Source organism: Balaenoptera ricei, chromosome 15, assembly GCF_028023285.1.
Source record: "Balaenoptera ricei isolate mBalRic1 chromosome 15, mBalRic1.hap2, whole genome shotgun sequence".
NCBI classification, from domain to species: Eukaryota; Metazoa; Chordata; class Mammalia; order Artiodactyla; family Balaenopteridae; genus Balaenoptera; species Balaenoptera ricei.
Genome location: NC_082653.1, coordinates 58,650,235 through 58,674,817, shown reverse-complemented (window position 1 = coordinate 58,674,817; position 24,583 = coordinate 58,650,235). Strand labels below are relative to the sequence as shown.

General features: G+C 42.8%; 1 non-coding gene across 1 annotated transcript; it reads right to left on the bottom strand.

Moving 5' to 3' along the window:
- Positions 1–10,156: 10,156 nt before the first annotated feature.
- Positions 10,157–10,229, bottom strand: TRNAE-UUC (transfer RNA glutamic acid (anticodon UUC)). Its single transcript has one exon. It is a non-coding gene; the product is annotated as a tRNA-Glu (tRNA).
- Positions 10,230–24,583: the final 14,354 nt, after the last annotated feature.

The following is a 24,583-nucleotide window of genomic DNA, read 5'->3' as shown; positions in this document are numbered from 1 at the left end:
TGGGATGACTGGGGATGCCTTTACGGTTATTGAAAACATCCTTGGTTATCGCAGAATGGAAAGGGAACTCAGTTTCCATTTTCTCAGCAAATCTCAGGTGAGCATCTTCGAGGCACATGGGCTGTGCTGGGATCCCCCAGGCAGTGGGAGTGGGAAGAAGCAGCATTGATTTGGGGTCAGACAGTCCCAGTTACTGGCTGTGTGGCCCTGGGCAAATTACTTCACCTCTCAGAGCTTCGATTCCCTCTTCTAGAAAATGCAGCTCATAATGTGTACCTTGTTAAAGTGCAGAGATTAGAGACCATGTTAAGAAACAGTAAACTGGACTGTGCCTGCCACATAGCAAGTGCTCAATAAACAGGAATGATGAATAGTAATAGTTGTCATTTATTAAACAGAGATAGTTGAACGATATAATGTTGCTGTTTTGTAGGTCAAAAACAAGTGTCATTAGTTTCTTAAGGTTCAGCCTCACCCACTGTGCTGTGGCTTCATATGGATTAAGGCATTCAGTCCTAACAATGGCCTTGTACTACCCCCATTTCATAAATGAGTATACTGAGTCCTAGTGAGGTTAAGAAATTTCCCAGGGTCACACTAGTAAATAGCAGTGTCTGCCTGGAATTCGTCTCCCAGAAATTTCCACGCTGATTCATTCTCTTCCTTCGGGTTTTAGCTGAGTCACTTCTGCAGAGGGGACTTCCCTGACCCCTCCGCTACAGCCCTTCCCTGCCCCCTGTCACCCTCCCAGCTTTGTTTTTCCTCACATCACTCACTTCCATCTGCTGTGTTCTTGCTCATATTTTGTTTCTCTTCCTCAACTTGACTTGGAACCTTACGAAAGCAAGGATCCTATCTTAGTGACAGCTAGAGACCCAGCACCTTAAACAGTGCCTGGCACACAGTAGGTATATAATAAATGCTGATATGAATGATCAAAGGAGCCAGACAGTCTGGTTCAAGTTCTCAGCTGCTGCGTTATACCACCGCTTTTGCATGGCTATCACCAAGGTCCTATCACTTTAAGATTTGATGCTTAATTGTCTTCCACATAAAATAGAGCCCAAAACTTGGAGGAAGAATCTGGGGAAGGATAATCTGCCTCCCCCAGTGTGGGATCTATTTTCCCGCCCCCTCGATCAAACGCATCATCACAAATGTGCGCACAGATGGAGACACATCATCCATAGCTTACATTGCTTTTGCTCCAGAGTTGGGGGTGGGGGACTTGATCATAAACTCCCAGGCAGAAAACCATGGCGACCATCCTCTGGTTCTAATAAAGGTTTGATGAGTCAGTGTCTTGAATGACTATAGCCAAATTGAGTCTGATCACATTCATTTTTAAAAGGCCATGTTTCAGCCACATAATTTTATAGGAATAATCGTTCTGAAGGTCATTCCCAGCATCATTTCACACAGGTGAAATGTTTCTGGTGGTGATCAGGAATGCTGGGCGTACCTTCTCAGAGGGGATGAAGTGTGAGGGGGATCCATCCCTCTAGCAGTGTGTCCTGTACCAGAACACTCACCATTTATGTCAGAGAACCCCATAAGAATCACACATGATGCCTGGCCAAGTGTTTTCCAGCATCTTCAGATCTCCTTCTCTCCACAGGCTGGGATCCTTGAATCTCCAGCTTCAGGCTCTCTGGATTGAGATATACAGTAATGAAAAGAACATTGTGTGTAGGGTCAGACATTTGAGTCTGAATCTTGGCTCTGCCTCCTCCGAGCTGTGTGACCTTAGAGAAATTGCTTAACCTCTCTGAGCTCTGAGTGTCAATGTTTAGCAGGAAAAAGTGTCCTTGAAGTCCTTCCAGAAAGAGAGGCTAGAATCGGATGCCATAGGTGTCACTTTCAGAGCCCTCATATTATCAGAGAAGCCCAGGTCCTGTGGGTCTGAGAATAACTGGTTAGTACCACTGTGTGGGCTACAAGTAAAGTTTTACTCTTCTTTATTTTCTTGCCTGGGATACTTATGCAACACTGTAATACATCTGCTCCCCAAAGTTAGTTAGAAATACAATCTTTAATTTTTTTATTTTTTTGAATTTTATTTTATTTATTTTTTATACAGCAGTTTCTTATTAGTTATCCATTTTATATATATTAGTGTATACATGTCAATCCCAGTCTCGCAATTCATCACACCACCACCACCACCCTGCTTTCCCCCCTTGGTGTCCATACGTTTGTTCTCTACATCTGTGTCTCTATTTCTGCCTTGCAAACCGGTTCATCTGTACCATTAGAAATACAAGTTTTAAAAATCACCTATAGGGGCTTCCCTGGTGGCGCAGGGGTTGAGAATCTGCCTGCTAATGCAGGGGACACGGGTTCGAGCCCTGGTCTGGGAAGATCCCACATGCCGCGGAGCAACTAAGCCCGTGAGCCACAACTACTGAGCCTGCGCGTCTGGAGCCTGTGCCCCGCAGCAAGAGAGGCCGCGATAGTGAGAGGCCCGCGCACCGCGATGAAGAGTGGCCCCCGCTTGCCACAACTAGAGAGAGCCCTCGCACAGAAACGAAGACCAAACACAGCCATAAATAAACAAATAAATAAATAAATAAATAAATAAAATTAAAAAAAAAAAAAAAAAAATCACCTATAATCTAACCAACCACCATTGGGTGTTTCCTACCCGATATTTTTCTGTGAAGATATAAAGGGAAAATATTATTTTTAAGATCTAGCCAGGAATTTCTTTTAGTGTCTGAAATAATGCATTGGAGAGCCATTTGCTGTAGAAGATGAGCTTGTGGATATTGGTGTCCTTCAGGAAGAGAGAGAGAGAGATGTTCCTTGTGTAGAATGAGAGAAAGGTATACGTAGCTCTTCTCTTGAGAGGGAGTGGTAAAGAGAATAAAAAGAGAGGAGAGAGGCGTTACCAAGACTGTGTGCAGCTATGGGCCAGTGGAAATCTGGGGGAGAAGATGGACACTTGAATGAAAAGGAATACATATATTACCCAATTTCAAATTGTTTGTCAGTTTTCTTTGTATGCATTCAACTATATTACATTCACCGATGCTCTGTATCTGTGTGTGTGTGTGTGTGTGTGTGTGTGTGTGTGTGTGTGTGTGTGTGGCTTAGTACTCAGGAAAGCCTGAATGTCAATCACACTGGTTCAGTGAAGGCTGGAATGGAGGCAGTCTGAGAGCATCAGGTTCCTGAAGACACAGGTGACCTCAAGACCCTAACCGCCCCTTCTTCCCAGTAGATAATTAACTGGAAACCTGGACCTCCATGGGACATGACGCTGCATGCCCACATTGATCTCACCTCGATTCCAAGAGGAAAGAGGGTGCGTGAGAGTGTGAGGGGCGAGTGTATGAGAAGTAGGATGCTTTGGGCTGCAGACACACAGCTAATTGCAGGCAGCAATTTCCTTATCCACGCCCCCTCCTCATCACCACAGACTCTGCATTCACTGATACGCATGGCAATTTTATTTTGTAGTTGGGGAAGAAAGGAGGAGCTTTGATTAAGAATCTTGGAAAAAGATCGATGGAGCTATGACTGAATTTCCTTATGAGGTAGGGCTGTTGGAAACCCCACTCAGACTTGCATAAACTGAGAGAGGAAAAAGGGGGAAGGGTGGGAAAGAGAGAGAACTGACTTGGCTCATATCTGAATAATTCAGTAATATTGGCTTCAGGAATGGATGGGTCCAAGTGCTTCAGTGCTGTCACCTCCCTCTATCTCTGGTCCCCGCTTTCCTCTGTGTTGGCTTCATCTGCAGATGTGCTTTCCTTATGAGGTGACAAGATGCCACCAAGAGTTCCAGCCTTTTATTCTAGCCACTAAGCAACCACCAGAAAGAGAGCTTCTCTTCCCCAAGACATCTAGCTAGAGTCCCAGGGCTGACTCACAACAGCTCTGACCAACTTCATTAAATCTGTTAGGGTGGACAAGAGATAGAATGTGTGTTATTGGGAAGGTGATTCCCAAAGGAAGGTTGGGGTCCTGGAAGTTGCAGAGGACTTGAGGCTGGGCAAGCAGAAACCACAGTGTCTGTTTCTGCCCTGGTTCCCTGGATTGACTTTGGTCCCTTTCATTAAAATCCAAAAGCCATCCTCTCCCTCCTCCCCAAGACCTAAGCTTCTTTCCTGACTCCTTTTCACACAGATGCAAAGAAAAAAGGCTCCCAACCAGCAGCAACAAAGAATGAGTGCAGTTCAAACATCAGGTCCAACTCTTCACCCCATTCCCATCTCTTCCCATTAACTGGCTTTGAGCGTAGACCTGGGTGTTCATCTCTTACAAGGGTGGGACCTCAGCCCTCTCAGAATTGGAGAAAGGGGTGGAGAAAGGGCATGAGGCTCCAATGGCGTGGAGAGGCTTGTCACTCCTTGGTTGGAAGAAAAACTTAGGCGAGGGAGGACCGATCCATGGAAGCTTTGCTGTTGCCCTGGAAGCTGCTGGTGTCTGTGCTCGGGGAGCTCTGGCTGCAGTTAACTGAACCCAGGGATCAGGAGAAGGAGGAGGCAGAGACAGAAGATCCCAGGATGTTTTGCAGACTCTGAGTGACTCAGGAGCAGAGGAAGTTAGTGGCTTTCTTTATGGACTTTCAACCTGTCAGGCAAAGATGATCCTACCCATGAGGACTGGTAAAGGGGAGTGGTGTGCCCATTGATAACATAGTGTTCCCAAGCCTGAGCTCTGGGATTTCCTTATCCATAATATGTGTGTATGCTAGATTGATTTCAAAAGTGTCCCTGAGTCTTCACCACTCCCGGCATCCATAACTTTGCAATGTGACCTTGTAGTTTCTCTGATCAAGATGTGGAGTCTACTTCTTCACCCGTTGAATGCCAGCTGGCCCCAGCATTTGCTTTAGTCACTAGGATGTCATGGAGGTAACAGCACGTGCCAGTCCCCAGCTGAGGTCTTAGGAGGTCTTGTGTGCTTCACTGTTGTTCTTGGAAACTTACCCAGCGGCCATGTGAACAAGCCCAGGCCATCTTGCTGAATGATGGGTGACATGTGACCTCCACCCCCGCCAACTGCCAGCCAACCACCAGGCATGTGAGTGAGGTCATCCTGGAGCAGCCAGCCCCAGCCAACTTGTCAACCAACCATAGATGCAACCAGTCAAGATCACTCAAACGTTTTAAGGTACGAGATGATGGGGGTCTAAGAAATGAGGGGAAAGCAACCCTGGGAGAAACTTAGACGGCTAAGAGGACAAAGTAAAACAGTTCCCTCCTCACTCCCCACATCTTATTTTGAGCCTCACATCTGAAAGCAGAGGCTTGATATCCCAACAAGGCTTAGCCTATCCATCAAAATGATCAATATTCCAAATTGGCATCCACACACCCGCAAACTTTTACTTTCCTGAACAGTGCCCTGATTCACATTAGCCCAAGAATGGAAGTCGGTATCCTTTCCAGTCCCAATGAGTCAATGTCTTAAAAAATAGGTATATATTTAGGATTTCCAAAAGAGATAATGAGCAATTGCTAATAATTATTTGAAGCCATTAGAGTTGGGCCCAGCACAATTAATGCTACTGTTGAATTTTGATAATACCAGAAAGATAATTTAAGCTCAGTGCAAGGATGGATGCCAAGACATGCTCAACAATTGAACGAAATTTTCAAACATACAGATGTAATCTTTTCAAGCATAGAGATGTAATCTTTTCAAGCAGCGTGAATTCAAGTGAATTGAATTGCAACACAATGATGGTCTCTTGTACATTTCCTAGAACGTTCAGAATTGAGAGGCAGATGTTTTCAGGGAGGGAACAAGCTCGGAGGAGTCTGGCCTGCTTCCTCAGGAGCTGGACGGGGTGCCGGCATGTAGCACCAATTCAGACCAGAACAGTGGCTGCTCTTTGAGTCAACTTTGAGTCGTGACTTCTGTGTTCGTTTCCTGGGCTGCTGTAACAAATCACCACAGATGTGATGCCCTAAAACAACAGAAATGTATTCCCTCACAGTTCTAGAGGCCGTAAATCCGAAGTCAAGGTGTCAGCAGGTGTGGTTCCTTCAGGAGGCTCTGAGGGAGAATCCACTGCCTGCTTCTCTTGCAGCTGCTGGTGGCTGCTGCCAATCCTTGGCATTCTTTGGCTTCTAGGTGCTGTGCTCCAATGTCTTCATGAGTCTTCACGTCACCCTCTCCTCTGTGTATCTTCTCTTCTTCTTTTATCTTACAAGGACACTTGTCATTGGATTTAAGACCCACCGTAATCCAGGAAAAAATCATCTCAAGACTGTTAATTATATCTGAAAAGACCCCGTTTTTCAAATAAGGTCACACTTCCAGGTTGTGGGTGGGCGTATAGTTTGGGGGGCCACCGGTCAACCCACTACAACTTCTAAGGCAGGAGGCTCCTGCCCACCTCTGACTTCGTCTCCTACCAAGCTCCCCATCATTCCAGGCACATGGGCCTCATGACTGTTCCTCAAACACACAGGCTTCATTCTTAATCAGGAATGCTGCTCCCTCTTCCAAGAATGTTATGCTGCCTTCCAGCCATTCGGGTCCCAATTCCAGCGTCTCTGTCTCAAAGTGACCTTCCTTGATTGCTCTGTATAAACTGACACCCCATCTCCAGTCTCTCTTCATGACATTCTTCTGTTTTACTTTATTCATGGCATTTGACACCATTTGAAATTACTGTAGGTATCTGTTTATTCTTTTGTCTCCCTTCACTAAAATATAAAGCTCCATGAGATCAAGGACCTCCCTGCCGTATTGATCGGAATAACATCTCTATCAATCTGAGCAATTTCTGTCCTGTTGTAGACACTCAATGAAGAGTTGTCGAGTGAATGACTGTATATGCCACACTGGGTATCACAAAGTCAGGTTCATAACTTGAGAAATTGTCTGACCTTCTGAAATGAGAGGAGTTTTCCAGAATGAAGACCTCAAGTTATGGGACAAGGAGAGAGAACTCTCGTCCACAGGGAGAATGGAGGTGTGGTAGAGCCCAGGCCTGACTGTGTTTTATAAGCACCATCATATGATTCTAATGGGGCAGCCAGGATTGAAGACCAGTGGTCTAAGACAGTCACAGCAATTCCATTCCTTTTGTCAAGTGATTGATATAGTAATCTGGGCATGTGACATAAACATGGTCAACAAACCATGAGGCCAAATCAGCTGGGGATATTCTGGGAAAGCTTTTCTTCCATTTAGAAAAAGGACACAGAGGGAGATTGTTTTTCACCCCTGGGTAGCACTCTCCTTGTGGAATGTAGACCAGACCTCCCCTATGCGACTATAGAGAGATTTCAATGCACGTGTCACTTCTTCTGTAGTTTTTCTATCAGTTATCCTATTGGCAGTCATATAGTAGAGATCTAGTCTATTTTCCATCATCCAAGGACATGGGCTTTTCTGCAGGGTTCCATGGTTGAGAAACTAAGGAGCATAATGATGAGCATTTATGTTCTTTCCCTCTTTTTGGTATGCCAGCATCAGATGGAGTTTATTCTTACCTCGTGGCCTCAAGATGACTGCTACAGTTCCAGGCATCACACAAAGGCAGTGCCACCCAGGGTCAGGAAAGAGGTTGTAAATATCTCATGTCTTTCTTCTCTGTGGACCCCACTTTCCTATAATCCATCCCCAGCTGACTTAGACTTCAGGGTTCATTGGCCAGCTTTATGTGTGCACCGAGATAAATATGATGCTGTTGGATGATGATTCTCTGGGAATAGGAAAGTCAATAAATAAAGACTCCTAAGTATCAGAAAAAAAGAGCCCTGGATTTGGAGACCACAGTGACCTGGGTTCAAATACCAGCCCTGGCTCCTTATCCACTGTGTGATCTGGTGGCGTCCCAGGCTGCAGCTTCCTCTCTGTAAAATGGATAAATGGCTCTCCTGGTCTTAGTTCTCCTTAGCACTTTCTCATGCCTGAGAAGCCAGAACCCAGAAAGCCTCAGTGTTCTTTAGGCACCTTCGATTTTTCTCTTCAACAAGCCACTCGGAGATGCCAAAGGAAACCAATTATTAAAGAGAATTACCTCCCAGGCATGTAAGCATGTCCTAATTTGCTGGTTATAAGCTGGAAAACAATTTCAACCAGGTGGAGGTGCCCTGCCCCTGACACTGGCCACCAAATTGTTGCCATCTTACTTCTCTGAAGGAGGCTCTGCTATAAGATATTAGAGGGAAAAATACGGGCTCTTTTCTACCCTTTACTCCAAATTCTGCTCTGGCTTAAAAGCCTTAAATATTTTCAAGTGCTTAAAAAAATAAAAACCTCCTGGATGGACACTCTTAATATATCTGTGAAAGTATGCCTCAAAGAGGGGATGGACTTGCACTTGCGAGGTTAGAACATGTCATATCAAGTGAAATATAAAAATCTGAATCCCCAGCCCCCTCCCAGAGCACTGCTGTTCTAACTTGTTTGTGGTGTTCAAGGAAAAGCATCTTTGACTTCCTCTCTTAAAGCGACAGTGCCCCATCAGCACCTGCAGGATGAGCCATTAAGGTCTCATGAACCAGCCAGCAGCACAGCCCCCAGCTGCTCAGAGACCACCCCCGCCCTTGTCCTGGCAATTCTCACAGATCCCGGATCTCATCCAATGGACTTCAGCAAAAGTTGATTTATCACCGCTAATGTGAGAATGTATTTACCGCTCGCCAGGCGCTGTCTAAGTGTATTAGCAATCACCACTGAAATTTACATTGAACGTGCCACGTGTGGGACATGGCTTCACGTGCTTTATACATACATTTACTGCATTCTCATAGTAACCCTATTAGGTTCTGCATTTGAGGAAACAGGCTCAGAAAAGTGCAGTAAATTTCTTGAGGTTTTTCAACTAGGGAGGGGCAGAGTTGGGTTTCAGACCCTGATGCAAGTCACAAATGTATACAATTACATAAGTTAATGTACTTCACATGAATATAAATGTACTATACGGAGACGTGTCTTGCAACAGCCTAAACTTTGTACCTAAACTTTCTGTATGTGACAGTGTGGGAGTGAGGAAACTACTCTTTTATTTTTAAAGTGTAACCGAATTATACTGTTATTTTATTTCCAGGAAAAAACAAAGGCTTTGAGTTCTGGGCAATATTGCAGATACTTACTTCTACCAAGTAGAAGCCATTTCCTGTCCAGTCACAGCTTTTGCTCTGTAGCTGGGAACACGATTCCTGTTTACTAAGTGCTGACACACTTTACTATATACTACAGTACGGACTACAGTGTCGCTTACTAGATAGCCACTCGGGTAGAGCTGGGATTTGAACCCAGGTCTCAGGACCCCAAAGGTCCACTAAAAATGGTTTCTTTCTATGAGTAGGACTGTTCTAATATTCCAGAAACGCTTTGAGGGCCTCTGCTATACCTAAGCATGTATCAGACAAGAGAGGAGCGGAATTAAGGCTGCGAGATGGGCTTGAGGGTTCACACAAATGTTTACTGGGCATAGACTGTGCTAAGCACTGGGATAAATGCCACAGATACAGAGTTGGAAAATTAGACACAGTCCTTGCCCTGTGGAGTCTAGTGTGGAGGACTGTTGTTAAACATAGAATATAATGGATTCTATCATTTCAGACTGTGAAAAGAGCTATTAAGGAAAACAAAAGGGAAGGTCTCATTTAGCTGGGGGCGGCGGGGGGAGGGAGAGGTTAACCAGGAATGTCTGCTTTAAAGATATGATATATGATGAGCCCTCAAGGATGGGGCACCGTTTGCAGATGGAGAGTGAGGTGGAAGTGCATTCCCGGCAGAGGTTAACAGCATGTGCAAAGGTCCTGAGGCAGACATGAGCTTGGCACTTAGAGGAACAGAAGGGTTAGTGTAGCTGTATTAATATTGAGAGGGTCTAGGCCACAGGATGATGTTAGAGAGGTGCACTTCTTGGAGTCCAGCTAGGGAAACAATGCAGGAGGTCCTGGCTTAGGCTGATCAAGAAGAAGCCAGTGCCTGCAGCAGCACACCCAATGAATTAGCACATCTGGAAGTCACAAGGAAGGACCAGGGAGGAAGATGAGCTGCAGGCACAGTGCAGAGCCATGAAGGTGAGCAGATTGGAGGGGTTGGCCTTGGTGAGCCAGCCAGCATCATACTGTACCCATACTAGCCCTTTCTCTTTTTTTTGGTATATTTTTATTTTATTTATTCATTTATTTTTTATTTTTTTGGCTGTGCCACGCAGCTTGTGGGATCTCAGTTCCCCGACCAGGGATTGAACCTGGGCCCACGGCAGTGAAAGCGCCAAGTCCTAACCACTGGACCACCAGGGAATTCCCCCTTTCTTCATCCCTAATTATCTCTGTGACATTAGACCAGACTTTGGTGTTTTAGGGTCTCCCTGTCTCTTAACTGGCTGCATTTTATTCAAGTCTGCCATCGTGACCTTCAGAACACAGATCTGAGAACGTCACTCCCCAGCTTTCAGGGAGAATGAAAACTCCTTAGGTGAGCACATCAGTCCCTTGGTGATTTGGGGCCTGCCCACCTCTCACCGCGTGACTCTCTCTATCTCCTGCAACCTATAGCATTGAAGCTCCACCATTGTTCCTTGGGATTCCATAATGCCTTGCCTTGCACTCACTGATGGTTGACTAGATTACGCCAAAAATCTTTTCTAGCTCTAAGAACCCAAGAAAGAAGTGCAAACTCTTTTTCTGACAATAGACATAACAAGCATGAGTCAGTCACCCTGCTTCACTGTTGATCAATGACAAACCCATTGTCATGTATGAGCTCCGTGTCAGTCCCCACTTCCATTAGAACTGTTTGCCCTCCTTTGTTGAGACGCATCTGTAACACTGATGTGTTAAAATAAGTTGCCTAGAGAGTTTCTTTTGTGTGGAGATGTGGTCATAAGGTATATTGAGTTTCTGTTCTCTTCCAGGGGCCAAGGAGTGGTTGGTTACCGAGGGGTATTGGATGCCCCCGGCCTGCTCCCTCGGTCTCTCTCATTTCTGGGGAGTAGCTGGCAGTATTGCAATTGCTTTGTGAGGGAGACTTTCTCAAGGAAGGAAGCAGCGTTCATTACAGAGAGAGCGCACGAGGCAGGGGAGTGGCAGGAGACTTTGGGAGGATTTCTGAGCTGTGAATGCCAGGTTGTCAAGAGGCTGCGGAATTAACTGGAAGAGGAGCATGCTGGTTGAATTACTAGTGAGGTTTGGGTTCTCTCCCGGCTCGGGTGATCCTGGTGGCCTGCACTGCCCAGTTAAAGGACGCAAAAGCTCTAGTATGAAAAGGAAGAGCAAAGCTCTTTGTGGAAACTGTACGTCCCCACAGTCAGATCTTCTTGTGACTTAGCTCTCACTGGCTATGAAGAGCATCAGTGGAAACTTCTGAACCGCGGGGGTACTTCTGAGTTGCCCGCCCCCCCCACTGCACCTTAGTGGCTGCTCCTCGTCTGAGTGCTCCCACCACCCATTCCTGGACTCTGTCCCTTGACTTCTGTCTCCTCTCCCGGTTCCTCGTGGCCACTGGCTTAGTTCACTCTTCAGCATCCTTCAGCCAGATTACAGCGTTGCCTCTGTCCGGTCTCCTAGCTTTGTTCTATTTATTTCTTCTATTTGTTCTCCTTCCTCTAGCCTAATCATTCCGAGTTAAAGTTCTGCCATCGTACGCCTGGGTTCATAACTCCTGGTCTGGCACTTTCCTCCATCAGAAGACCTATGCACTCTCTTATTTAACATCCTTATTGAGATGTAACTGATATACAGTAAACCACACTGTCTCAAGTGTACAATTAGAATAGTTTTTTTAAATAAATTTATTTATTTAATTTATTTATTTTTGGCTGCGTTGGGTCTTCGTTGCTGCACGCGGGCTTTCTCTAGTTGCGGCGAGCGGAGGCTACTCTTTGTTGCAGTGCACGGGCTTCTCATTGCAGTGGCTTCTCTTGCTGGGAGCATGGGCTCTAGGCGTGTGGGCTTCAGTAGTTGTGGCTCGCAGGCTCTAGAGCTCAGGCTCAGTAGTTGTGGTGCACAGGCTTAGTTGCTCTGCAGCATGTGGGATCTTCCCAGACCAGGGCTCAAACCCATGTCCCCTGCATTGGCAGGTGGATTCTTAACCACTGCACCACCAGGGAAGCCCACAATTAGAATAGTTTTGACATGCATATCCACCTGTGAAACCATCACCACAATCCCGATCATGAGCATATGAATCCCCCCCAAAAGTTTCCTCTTGTCCCTTTGCAATCCCCTCCATGCTCCCTCCCTCCCATCCTCAGGAAAACACTGGTCATTATAGGTTGCTTTGCATCTTCTATGATTTTAGATCAATAGAATCATACCGTGTGTGCTCTTCTTTTGTCTTACTTCTTTCACTTGGCATAGTTATTTTTGAGATTCATTGTTGCTGTTGCAGATACCAAAAGTTCATTGCCATTTATGGCTGCACAGCATTGCGTCATATGGATGATAGATTTAGCACAATGAGTTCATCCAGTCACCTGTTGATGGACAGCTGGGTGTTCTTGGTTTGGAGCTATTGTACAGGAAGATGCTGTGAGCATTCATCTACAAGTCTTTGTATGGATATACATTTTTATTTCTTTTGAATAAATACCTAGATGTGGAATGGCTGGGTCATATGGTAATATATTATCTTTGAGTAGATCTTGAACAATTGCATATTGTGTTGTAGGAAAGGATGATGCCTGTGAACTTCTACATATAGTTGTGGGATGCCTCCAAGTGCTTATCATGGAACCACAAAACATGTACTTTCTTCTTTCTTTATCCTTCCCTCAACCCCACAGGTTTCTGCCTTGCTGGCTTCTTGCCTTCGAAACAGTTTATGAAGGAAGAATCCAACTTTTCTTCATGTCTCAAGATATTGTGTGTACTTGGAGCCATCCTCCAAGTAATGGCTGTCTCTTGGCTGTGGTTCCAGGATAACATTATAAGAGACCACGTTGGTTTCCAAAGGGTGGGACAGGCTCACTGCATATTTATCCTGTTACAGGAATCAGAAAGGAAAATATGCATCCATTTCGTAAGCATCTTCAAATTTGACCACCTTCTCCAGGCAGCAAATATTCAATAGGTCAGTGACAGCTCTGGAGCCGCACCACCTGGATTTGAGTCCTGGTTTGTGTCATTCTCTAGATACGGGACTTTGTGCAAGTTACATAACTTCCTGTGTCTCAGTTTCCTCTTGGACACAACAACTTGGTCTGCTCAACAACTTAGCAGACCATGGGGTCTTTCTGAGGGCTAAAGATGGAAAGCATAGCACCTGGCACATAGTCAGTTCTCTTGAAATGGTATCTATTATTGTCAGTATCCAGTCTCCCTCCAGCCTAAGCTGTCATCACTGTGGCAACAACCCATGTAACAAAAGGGATCAGAGGTGAGGTCACCTTTGATGCTCCCAAAGTTTACGGCACCACCATTCCATTCAGCACTCTGCTTTGAAGATGCCTTGTTAGTCTATATTTTTCATAATCAATGGCCCTAAGCACCTATGTGAAGGATGAATGGAAATAACACAGGTATGTTAAAGCAATTAGTTGGGACCACAGAAACGCTCAAAGAAATAAAATTAAAATTCATTATGTTAGTGCATGGGCATTCATGCCCATTTTCCTTGAGATAACGTCAAATATCTGCCAGAATGTTGGTGAGTAGGGGGGAACACTGCAGGAAAAAAATCAAGATCTTCCCCCATACCGATCCTGTTTTATTAATACTGAACCTCGATACAAATAATGTTATACCCAGGTAACCCTGACTTATTAGTATTCTTCAGCACACGGCACCTCTGGGATCTTCACGGCGTTCAACGATACTGCGAGGCTTTGGGAATATGCAGCCGAGCAGGCTGGCTTTTAGGGATGATGGGCCTTTTGAGCTCTGTCTGCGCTTCGTGGTTTTCTGTGTCCTCCACAGCTGGGCAGTCAGCGTCCCCTTCTCTCGCCTGCTTCCTCTTGCTTCTTCTCGTCTCCTTCTTCAGTTGGGTGCAAAGCGTGATGTGATTCGCCTCCAGCGCAGACCTCAGAGGCTACAGTTTGCTTTGAGCAATATTGGTGACGTTGTTTTTTGGATCCTCTGTTGTATTTTGATGTTGAGGTTGCTGGTTCAATCTCTACTCCTCACTGGGGATTTGAATAAGCAAGGCTGGTGTAAAAATAACCACTGGTATATGAACATCATGTCATGTTTGTATAACGAAGGGCAGGGGTTTTATTTCATTTGAGATTCTCCCAAGAAAGGGAAAGGTTACAAATAGTGCCAGAGAGGCATTTTCAATGCAGGAATGGGATCAACGACTTAGATCCCTCGATCGTCTAGTCAAGGAGCAGTGAGATGCTATGGAATGAATGGGGGTTTACAGCCAGACAGAACCGGATTCCAATTCCATCCTTAGCTCCCCACCAACACGATGGGGAGGCTAGTCCCTCGTCCCCAGAATTTGGGGTTTAGAGGCTTATGGATGTCAAGTGCGTGGCACTCGAGGAAGCTGGACACCTTCATCTCCATCCACCGGGGCAAAGCATACTTCCTCCCTTCCTGAGGTCGTTTCTCTCAGCTGCCCAGTGTAGGGACAGAGCCCAGACATCCTAGAAGCAGACCTCACGAGGGCAGAGTTCACTCTGGTTCCCAGAGCCTGGCCCTGCTGCACAGTGGATATTTCATAAATAAATGGTTCAAGAGTACCAGGATCTCGGATCAGGCTGAGATTGTCATGTGTGTTGCTGGTACTTACGGGAGTACGTGAGGATTTTTTTTTTTTTTTTTAGCTGTTTCAGTCCGAATTAAGACCGTGCTTGATTGAAATTCACAGCCTCCCAAACACATCTCACTATTCCTACTTCCCCTTTGCAGGTTCCTTGCGAAAGCTTGTCTCGCTCTTGTTCTTGACAGCTCTGCGTCTGGCTGAAATGGGTTCAGCCCAGCCTCCCTCTGCCTCTAACCTGGGTAATTAACTTCAGTCCAAGCTGCAGCTCATTATCTCCCTGCAGGTGTTCACTGAAGCAGCGCTGACCTCTTAGGAGCTCATTAGTCAGACGCCAGAGGTAGAACGCAGACTAGGATAGCTGGGGCCTCCGTGACAGTGCTGTGGACCAGAAGTCTCTCTGTTGGAGTACTTTACATCAGCATGTTTAAAGAATAAAATAGCAATGACCTGTCATGTCTTGGATCTCTCCCTATAGGATGCTTTCTTGCCAAACTTTCCCTTGGCATGGTGCCACCCACTTGTATTTAGGGACCAAAACACAAGGTGAGAAATAACCCGTAAACTGTTTCTGTGTTCGCTCGAAGGCTGTTGTTGACAGCCACGCTCATTACTTAACACAGGGCCTTCCCTCTGAGAAGCCCTCGAGAAATTCTTCCCGGTTTTCAGTACGAGAGACAGTTGTACATTTGTAGGGCAGCCGATGGTGGAGAAGTGCAGCTCAGTGCAATGAGAAGGGGGCAGGTCTTGGAGAGAGCAGACCTGGATGTGAATTTCCTCCTTACCACTTTCTAACTCTCAGCTCTCAGGTTGGGCACCTCTTTCATTTTCCAACGCAGAAGATAATACTTAGCTTACATTTTGTCGTGAGGATTAGATGAGGTAATATAGGTAGAAGCCCAGTACTTAGTTTGTACATGATTGATGGTCAGTGCCACTGTTGTTTGCTTCTATGTATAGACATGAAACTCATAACTAATTGTCTTTGCCTCTTCTAGATGCTGGGAGGTACAGAAGCAAATTTGTGGCCAATCTCCAGCAAATGTCTAGGGCTCCTTGGTGTGGATTTTGTGTAACAAATCTTGCTCCTGGTTCTCTCTCCCTTTATTGTTTATTCGGTTGGGGTGTTTTCTGTTTGCATATTTTAATTAATTGGTTATAATTTATTATACCTGACGTATTGCATATATCTTTGATACCTTCCTCAACTCCTGTTTGGAATAAGCTGAGATAGAAACATTCTAAGAAAGAAAGAAAGAAAGAGAGAAAGAGAGAGAGAAAGAGAGAGAGAGAGAAAGAAAGAGAGAAAGAGAGAGAGAAAGAAAGAGAGGAAGAAAGAGAGAAAGAAAGAGAGAAAGAGAGAGAGAAAGAGAGAAAGAACGGAAGGAAGGAAGGAAGGAAGAAAAAGAAAGAAAGGGATGAAGAGAGGAAGAGAGAAAGAGAGAGAGAGGGAGAGAGGGAGGGAGGGAGGGAAAGAAAGGAAGGAAAGGAAAGAGAAAGAAAGAAGGAAGGAAGGAAAGAAAAAGAAAGAAAGAAAAAAAGACCTTGGCAACCTCTGGCATTCAATTTTAAGTGATCAATTTTAAAAATTTGAAAGAAAAATATCAATATAGAGGCTATCAAGAAAATGATTAATGCCCACTCTAAAAATGGAAGGTATCTTTTGGAAATTAACCCTTTATCCGATACATGGTTTGCAAATATTTTTTCCATTTCTCACGTTGCCTTTCTACCCTACTGATTATTTCATTTGATATGCAGAAGCTTTTTAGCTTGATGTACTCCTACTTGTCTATTTTTGCTTTTGTTGCCTGTGCTTTTTTAATAACCCAATTAAAAAGTGGATGAAAGACTTGAATAGACATTTCTCCAAAGAAGACATATAAATGGCCAACAAGTACATGAAAAGATGTTCAATGTCACTAATCAACAGGGAAATGCAAATCAAAACCACAATGAGATATCACTTCACACCTGTTAGAATGCCTGTCATTAAAAAAAAAAGACAGCAAGTGTTGGCAAGTTTGTGGAAAAATTAGAACCCCTGGTCCACTGTTGGTAGGAATGCAAAATGGTGTGGTCACTATGAAAAACAGTATGGAGGTTCCTCAAAAACTAGCCAAGACACGGGAGCAACCTAAGTGTCCAAGGATGGATGAATGGATAAAGAAGATGTGGTACATATATACAATGGAATACTACTCAGCCATAAAAGAGAATGAACTAATGCCATTGGCAGCAATGTGGATGGACCTCGAGATTATCATACTAAGTGAAGTAAGTCAGACAGAAAAGACAAATATCATATGATATTACTTATATGTGGAATCTAAAAAAGATGATACAAATGAACTTATTTACAAAACAGAAACAGACTTACAGACATAAAAAACAAACTTACGGTTACCAAAAGGGAAGGGTGGGGGGCAGAGATAAATTAGGAGGTTGGGCTTAACAGATACACACTATTATATATAAAATAGGTAATCAACAAGGACCTACTGTATAGCACAGGGAACTCTACTCAATATTCTGTAATAACCTGTACGGGAAAAGAATTTGAAAAAGAGTGAATATATGTATATGTATAACTGAACCTCTTTGCTGTACACCTGAAACTAGCATTGTAAATCAACTATACCCCAATATACAATTAAAAATTAAATTTTAAAAAATTTTAAAGAAAAAAAGTTAAAAATAGAACTACTATATGGTCCTGCAGTCCCATTTCTGGGTATTTATTCAACAGAATTGCAGTCAGGATCTCAAAGAGATATTAGCACTCCCATGTTCATTGCAGCCTTATTCACAATAGCCAAAATGTGGGAAACGACCAACTGATGGATGAATGGATAATGAAAATGTGGTATATACATGCAATAGAATATTATCCCACCTGGAAAAAGAAGAAAATCTTGCAATGTGTGACAACATAAATGAACATTGAGGACATTATGCTAAGTGAATTAAACCAGTCACAGAACAAAAAACACTATATGACTCCACTTATATGAACTATCTAAAATAGTCAAACTCAAGCAAAGAATAGCATGGTGGTTGCCAGGGCCCGGGGGAGGGGGAAACGGAGAGTTGCTGATCAATATGTATAAACTTTCAGTCATGCAAGATGAATAAGTCCTAAAGATCTGCTATACAACACAGTGTCTATACACGACTATACTGAATGTATCCTGAAAAAAATATCTCTCAAGGTGGTAGATCTTATACTCAGTGTTCTTACCACAGTAAAATTTAAACAAAGAAGAAGGTGTCCGCCTTTTATTTCTTCTCTCCCATTAGGGGGTTCAGGATATATCTCCCTATTGTCTCCCTTAAGATTTTTTTTTCTTGGAAACATATTATTTGACACAAGTTGAGCCAAATGTCAAAGTTTTTAAATCAAGGTTGTTTGGCTCCTGTTCTTACTCATCCATTCTCCTCATTTCCTTCTTTTTGGGCGATTTGCCTTTCATATACACATTATTACTGTCCCATCATGGTAGACATGGACTCTCCCAGCTACCAAATTCATCCAGAGGTCGGATTAGCTCTGGGGGATCCTGCGCAGGTCACTTACTTTTTCTGAGCTCATCTTCCTTAACTTCACCCTTATCACCTGTAAAATGAAGCTGATAATTTCTTCCCTATAGACTATTCATACTAAAGGCAATAATATGTTTGAGACTATCTGGCAGGTGCTCAATAAAATATTATTTTCCTTTCTCTTAGTTTCCAAATCCTGGATGAACCCAATTGTAGAATTTCAAACCTGATCTTGTTTGAAACACCTGTTCCTCCTTGCCTGATCTCAAGTCATTATTGGGTAAGCTCGATGTCTTTCCAACACTAATACTCTGGATCAGTTCCCATTGTACTAAACTAGTTTCTGCTGAAATTATATGATGGTAAGTTGTGTTTCAGATAAGTGGTTCGTCAGCTTGGTCATCATTTGGCTGTATAGATGTCTGCAACACTGGCCTCTACTGTACGGAAGCATAGCCCCCGATTGGGGTCCATCCAGCCCAGAAGGCTATCTCTGATGGACACAGGGAGATTTACAGCCTTGTACTGTCTTGAATCTACAATGCCTAACTCTCTCATTATAATACTGAGAATAACTAATATTGAACACTTAGGCATAGTGCTAAGTCTATGCATTTTACATGCATAATCTCTTTTACCCCTTGTGTTAGTTTTCTATTGCTACGTAACAAATTACCACAAATTTAGTGGCTTAAAACAACAAACATGCATTCTCTCCCATCTTCCAGGGACTAGGATTCCAGGCATGAGTTAGCTGGTTCCCCTACTCAGGGTTTCTACTCAAGGCTCCACTCAAGTTATCGGGCCATGCTGCCTTCCTATTTGGAGGCTTGACTAGGGAAGAACTCACTTCCTATTTCCCTGAGGTCATTTGGAAGAAGTCATTTTCTTGTAGTTGTAGGATTGATGTCCCTGTTTCCTTGCCACCTGTCAGCCAGGGACTTCTTTAAGGTCCAAGAACGTGTTCTCTAATCTCTATCACGGTCTCTTCCTGTCATAAAAGAGCAGCTTAATTCTCCAAGATGAGCAGGAGAATCTCTAGCTCCAGTTGGCGGGACCTGTTGGACCACATTTTTTTTTTTTTTTAATAAATAGTACAATTTTAGATTGGTTCCTTTTTTATGTATTAGATGGTGCCTTGTATAACATAACACAATCACAGGGGTGACCATCCCATCCCCTTTGCCATGTTCTGTTGCATAGAAGCAAGTCACAGCTTCCTCCTCACTCAAGGGAGGAGATTCTGCAAGGGCGTAGATGCCAGGAGGCGGGAATCATGGGGTCATCTTGGAATTCTGCTCGCCATACTCTTCATCACTACTCTCTACGGTGGATATTTTTATGACGCTCATTGTACACAGCAGGCACTGAGGCTTAAGTACCTGCCGAGGTTGCTCAGCCATCTCAAGCCTAAGCAGTAGCCTAAGAACAGTTTAGTGCATGTTATAAACAGTGTCTAGGAATTCCAGGGTGTTTCCACACCTGCCTGTGGGTAGAAAGTTAAAGGATGGAGAGCCTTGATCTTAACTCTGTAACTCGGGAACTCTTTTGTGTAAACAATGTTTGCACAGTATCTTAGCTACAGCCCATGTATCCTGGCCTTTATTTCAACTTTGTAAGGACTGGCAATTAATCCGATCAAAGTTTGGAAGCTTATTTCTCAACTAAAGCAAACGCCGAGAAGTCAGATAAAACAGCAAGGTTTTAAACTTTTTCTTCAGTTTCTAAAACGAAAAACCATGTGGAAAGGAAAAAGTAGTTCATCTGGGATTTCAACCACTTGAGGGTAGTGGTTTTATATTAAACTGTAACCGGAATGAAAAAAAAAAAAAAAAAGACAAAGGATTTGCTTAAGGCCACAGAGAACTAGTAAGGGGCAGGGCCAGTACTGACAACAGATGGAGCAGACATAGCTTGCTTGCTTGCTTTTTTTCTTTTTTAATTTTATTGGAGTAGAGTTGATTTACAATGTTGTGTTAGTTTATGCTGTACAGCAAAGTGAATCCGTTATACATGTACATATATCCACTCTTTTTTAGATTCTTTTCCCATATAAGTCATTACAGAGTATTAAGTTGAGTTCCCTGTGCTCTACAGTAGATCCTTATTAGTTATCTATTTTATATATAGCAGTGTGTATATGTCAATCCTAATCTCCCAATTTATCCCCCTCTTTCCCCCTTGGTAACCATAAGCTTGCTTTCTTAATTCATTCTTTCTTTCTTCTCTATTTCTTTCTCTCATTCTTTCTCCCTTTATGTTATTTTCTGACCTTGAATCCATTGCCCTTTCCACCCATTTGGCAGCAAAACCTCACTTTCCTTTGGATAACACCTCTTCTCTCCTCTCAGTCACTGTGATTCAGGTTGAGCTGGTCCTTCCTAGGGATCTGTAGAAATGACCCAACAATTTAGGCTTGACCAATCAGAGAAATGCAACTTCATGACCACAGTGATGGTTGAAAGTAGGCATATAACCCAAGTTAAGTCAATAAGAGTTCGTGAGAATCTGCCCTAAAGCTTTTTCTGGAATTATTAAGGAAGGCAGGCTATCTTTCTGGTAAGGTCGTTAAAGAGCTGGGATGGGAGTCAGGAGCTGTTGGGGACCATCCCCCATCATATGCAGAGAGTCATCTTGAGAATAAAGCCAATATAGAGAAAAGTATGTAGAGAGAGACTCCTGGTGTTGCTGAGCACCTTGATGGAGCCATGCCTGAAGTTAGTGCAACTCCTAGAATTTGAAGACAATACATTTTTAAGCCGATACATTTTTGTTCCACTCCTTAACCTAATTTGAGACGGTTTCTAACATGACCAACTAAATGAATCCTAACTGAGGCAATCTCCTGACTTTTATTTTAGGGCTCTATCCCTTGCATTTGTGATTTAAAAACTCACTGACAATTAAAGACTTCAGAGCCCCACTCTCTTCTATAATAATGTTAGAGCTTTCCATCCTAGCTCCGTAGTCATCTTAGTCACCCTTTTCTCTGTAGCCTGAATGTAATAGGACTTTCTTGACATCAAATGAAAAGGTATCAAGTCACTGAGCTATTCCAGTGGGTTGGAAAGATGCTTGGGTGAATTAAACTTTTTCTCCTAAAATTGACCAATGTTTATCAGACCCTTTGGCTCCAAAGGGAGCCAAACTATGGGGCAGATTTCTTCCAGAAGTAAAGTGCATATAATTACTGAATTCTTCTCTGGGTCTCAGTTGCCAGCTACATGTCCCTCATTTTTCACAAGTACAGAATGGATTGTTTTCCTTAAGCATGTTACCTGCATTTGGCATGAGTAACTTCAGTTCTGTCTCTTTTCCAAAATGGTTATCTGCAAAATTGGAGTGATGGGTCAGGATTCTAAGGCAGCTGTGTTTTCAAAGGATAAGGCACAAAGCCAGAGAAGGTGGCGATTCCCCTCACAAATCACTGTGAAAGAACAAAGGCTTAGAAAGCAATGAATTGGCTTAGGTTTTTATTGTTTTATTGATCAAAATTGTATTGGGACTTGATGATCCAATTCCAGCCTTTAAGAGCTGCCATCAATCACCATTATCTGAGAAAGGAGAGCATAAGCTTTATGCTTGCAGGTAATAAAATGATTATACGATATCGGCACATGGTACTGGGAGAAAAATGGGCCTTAGAGAGAGCACAAACTGGGTTCAAATTTTGCTTATGCTAATCTCCAGCTGTATGCTCTTAAGGAATTAATTTATGGAAGCCCTCATAAAAGGAGATAATACTTATTTCATAAGTTATTTGGTCAAACCTGTAAAGTAAGAACAGGGTTTCAAACTTGAGTTACCCTGACTTTAACGAATAAGCCCATAACTATTTCTAGTTTAGAAGACTATTGCCTGCTCTAAAAACAGCCAGACTCTTTCAATTCCAGGTAAGATGGGGTAAGTACACAGTACCTGCCTCTCTGGCTGAACAGAGCGACGAAGCCTAGGCATAATGTAGGGATCAGGTTATGGAACTCTGAAAAGTAAAAAGTAGCAGGCAGATTGGAGGATAGACTATAATAAGAAGTACCACCAAATCATCTGTAAGTTTAGCATGTTTTTCCTCTGGAATCCCCTAGCGTGGGCTCAAAGTAGCCCCCAAACCAAGATGTGAGCATGAGTGAAGACAGAGGGAACTCCGGGAGATGTCCTTTAAGTCGAGCTCTAGGGACAGGAAAGGGGGAATCTGGGCTGCAGCAGCAACAGGGAGCTTAAAGCTCTTGAGAAGGAAATTTCCTTTCTGATTGAAGAAGCTGTGGTCCCAAAAAAGTAAAAAAAAAAAAACTTGCTCTTTTCCCCTCTGTCCTCATACTACCATACATGGGAGTGTTCAGCAGAGTGAGGGAAATAAAGCCCAGCTCTCTGGATGGAGGAGCAAAATGGGGGGGGGGGGGGGAAACCAAGAAATCAAGAAGTATTGGGAAGATCACAGAGGGATAGAAGCTCAGGAAAATGTCTCCATAATGTTGTTTGAACTACTGGGCTCGGCTGTGAGCTGCACATGTGTGGATCTGGTTCTTTCCAGTGAAATAGACCACTGGCTAAATCCCAAACTGCCTAATGGGTGGCTCATGCAAGAGTCAAATCCAAATAGCACTGCAAAGTCTTCAAAAGCGGAGGTTACACTGAAACAACAACCAAGAAAAGGGCAGTAGGAACTTGTAGCCTCAACCCAACAAGCTCAGTTGTTCATTAAAACAAAATTATCAACATCCTCAATAAGATTTAAACAACATTCAGTCTTGTAAAATAATATGAGGATACAATCCAAAATTACTCAGTTTTGAAGAATCAAGAAAAACTCAACTTACATGGGAAAAGACAGTCCAACAGATGACACAGATGTTAGGATTATCTGAAAAAGACATTAAAGCATCTATGACAAAGAGTGCTCTATTAGGCACACATTGTTGAAATGCATGAAACTATTAAAAGTTGCAGCAAAGAAACAGAAGGTATAAATAAGAACCAAATGGAAATTTTGGAACTGAAAAAATATAATAACAAAAATAAACAAGCTCACTGAAAGGATGCAATAGCAGAATGAAAATTAACAAAGGACAGAGTCGGATAGATTAGTAGAAATTATCCAATCCGAACAACAGAGACATAAGAGTTTAAAAAACCGACACAGTCTCAGAGACAATACATTCATGTCATGAAGAACAGAAGAAAGAGTATGGAGTGGGAAAAGATATTTCAAATAATAATTGCCGAAAAAGTCCCCCACACCCACATAAATGTACCGAAGCTTGGTGAACCTCAAAAAGGATAAACCCCAAAACTTCATAGTCAGACAGATATCATAGTCAAACTTCAGAAAATTAAAGACAAAGAAAAATCTTGAATGCAGCCAGAGGAGAAAAATGTGTATTATTTATAAGGGAACAACTTAAATGTCTATGAATTTCTCATCAGTGGAGGTCAAACAGTGGAGGTCAAAAGAAAGCAGAATAATATTTTTAATGTGCAAAAAAAGAACTGTCAAACTCAGAATTTGATATACAAAGAAAATATCCTACAAGAATGAAAGTAAAATAAAGACATTCTTCTACGAAGGAAAAGTAAGAGAATTTGTTGCAGCAGATCTTCTCTAAAAGAATTGCTAAAGGAAACTTTGGGCTAAAGGAAATTACAGCAGAAAGAAATTTGGAATGTTGGTAAAGAAGGAAGAACAACAGAAACGGTGAATCGGTAAATACAATAGACTACTCTTCTCCTCTTGAGTTCTTTAAAATAGATTTTATTTTTTTAATTCAAAAGAAGTGAATTCATTTAATGTTACCTGTATAAAATCTTAGCTTAATTGCAGAAAAAGGTTAGATGTTTAGAAATGCCTATAGTTACTATAAATATTCACAGAGATTTCCAAGCGGCAAGAAAGATACCAACCATGTGGTGGGTCTCACCAATAGTACACACTCTTTTTTTCTGTTTTGAACCACCAAATGGGTTTTGTCCAACCCCAAGCCATGGGTATGCCCATAAAATAGATTTATTGAAAGCAAATATAGTAACATTGTCTAGTGGGATTTTTGATGTATGTAACTGTAATACATAAGACAATACCAACATAAGGAGGAAGGGGGAAAGGCCTGTTTGGCAGTAATATTTCTAAATTTCACTTGAAGTGGTAAAAACTGAATCTAAATGAACTGTGAAAAGTTAGCATTTTTAAAGAAATCACTACCAAAAAAAATTATACAAGCAATATGGTCAAAATCACAATTTATAAAGTGGGGAGGGGTAATATAGGGGTAGAGGATTAAGAAGTACAAACCATTATGTATAAAATAAGCTACAAGGATATATTATACAACACAGGGAATATAGCCAATATTTTATAATAAATATAAATGGAGTATAACCTTTAAAATTGTGAATCACTATAGTGTACACCTGT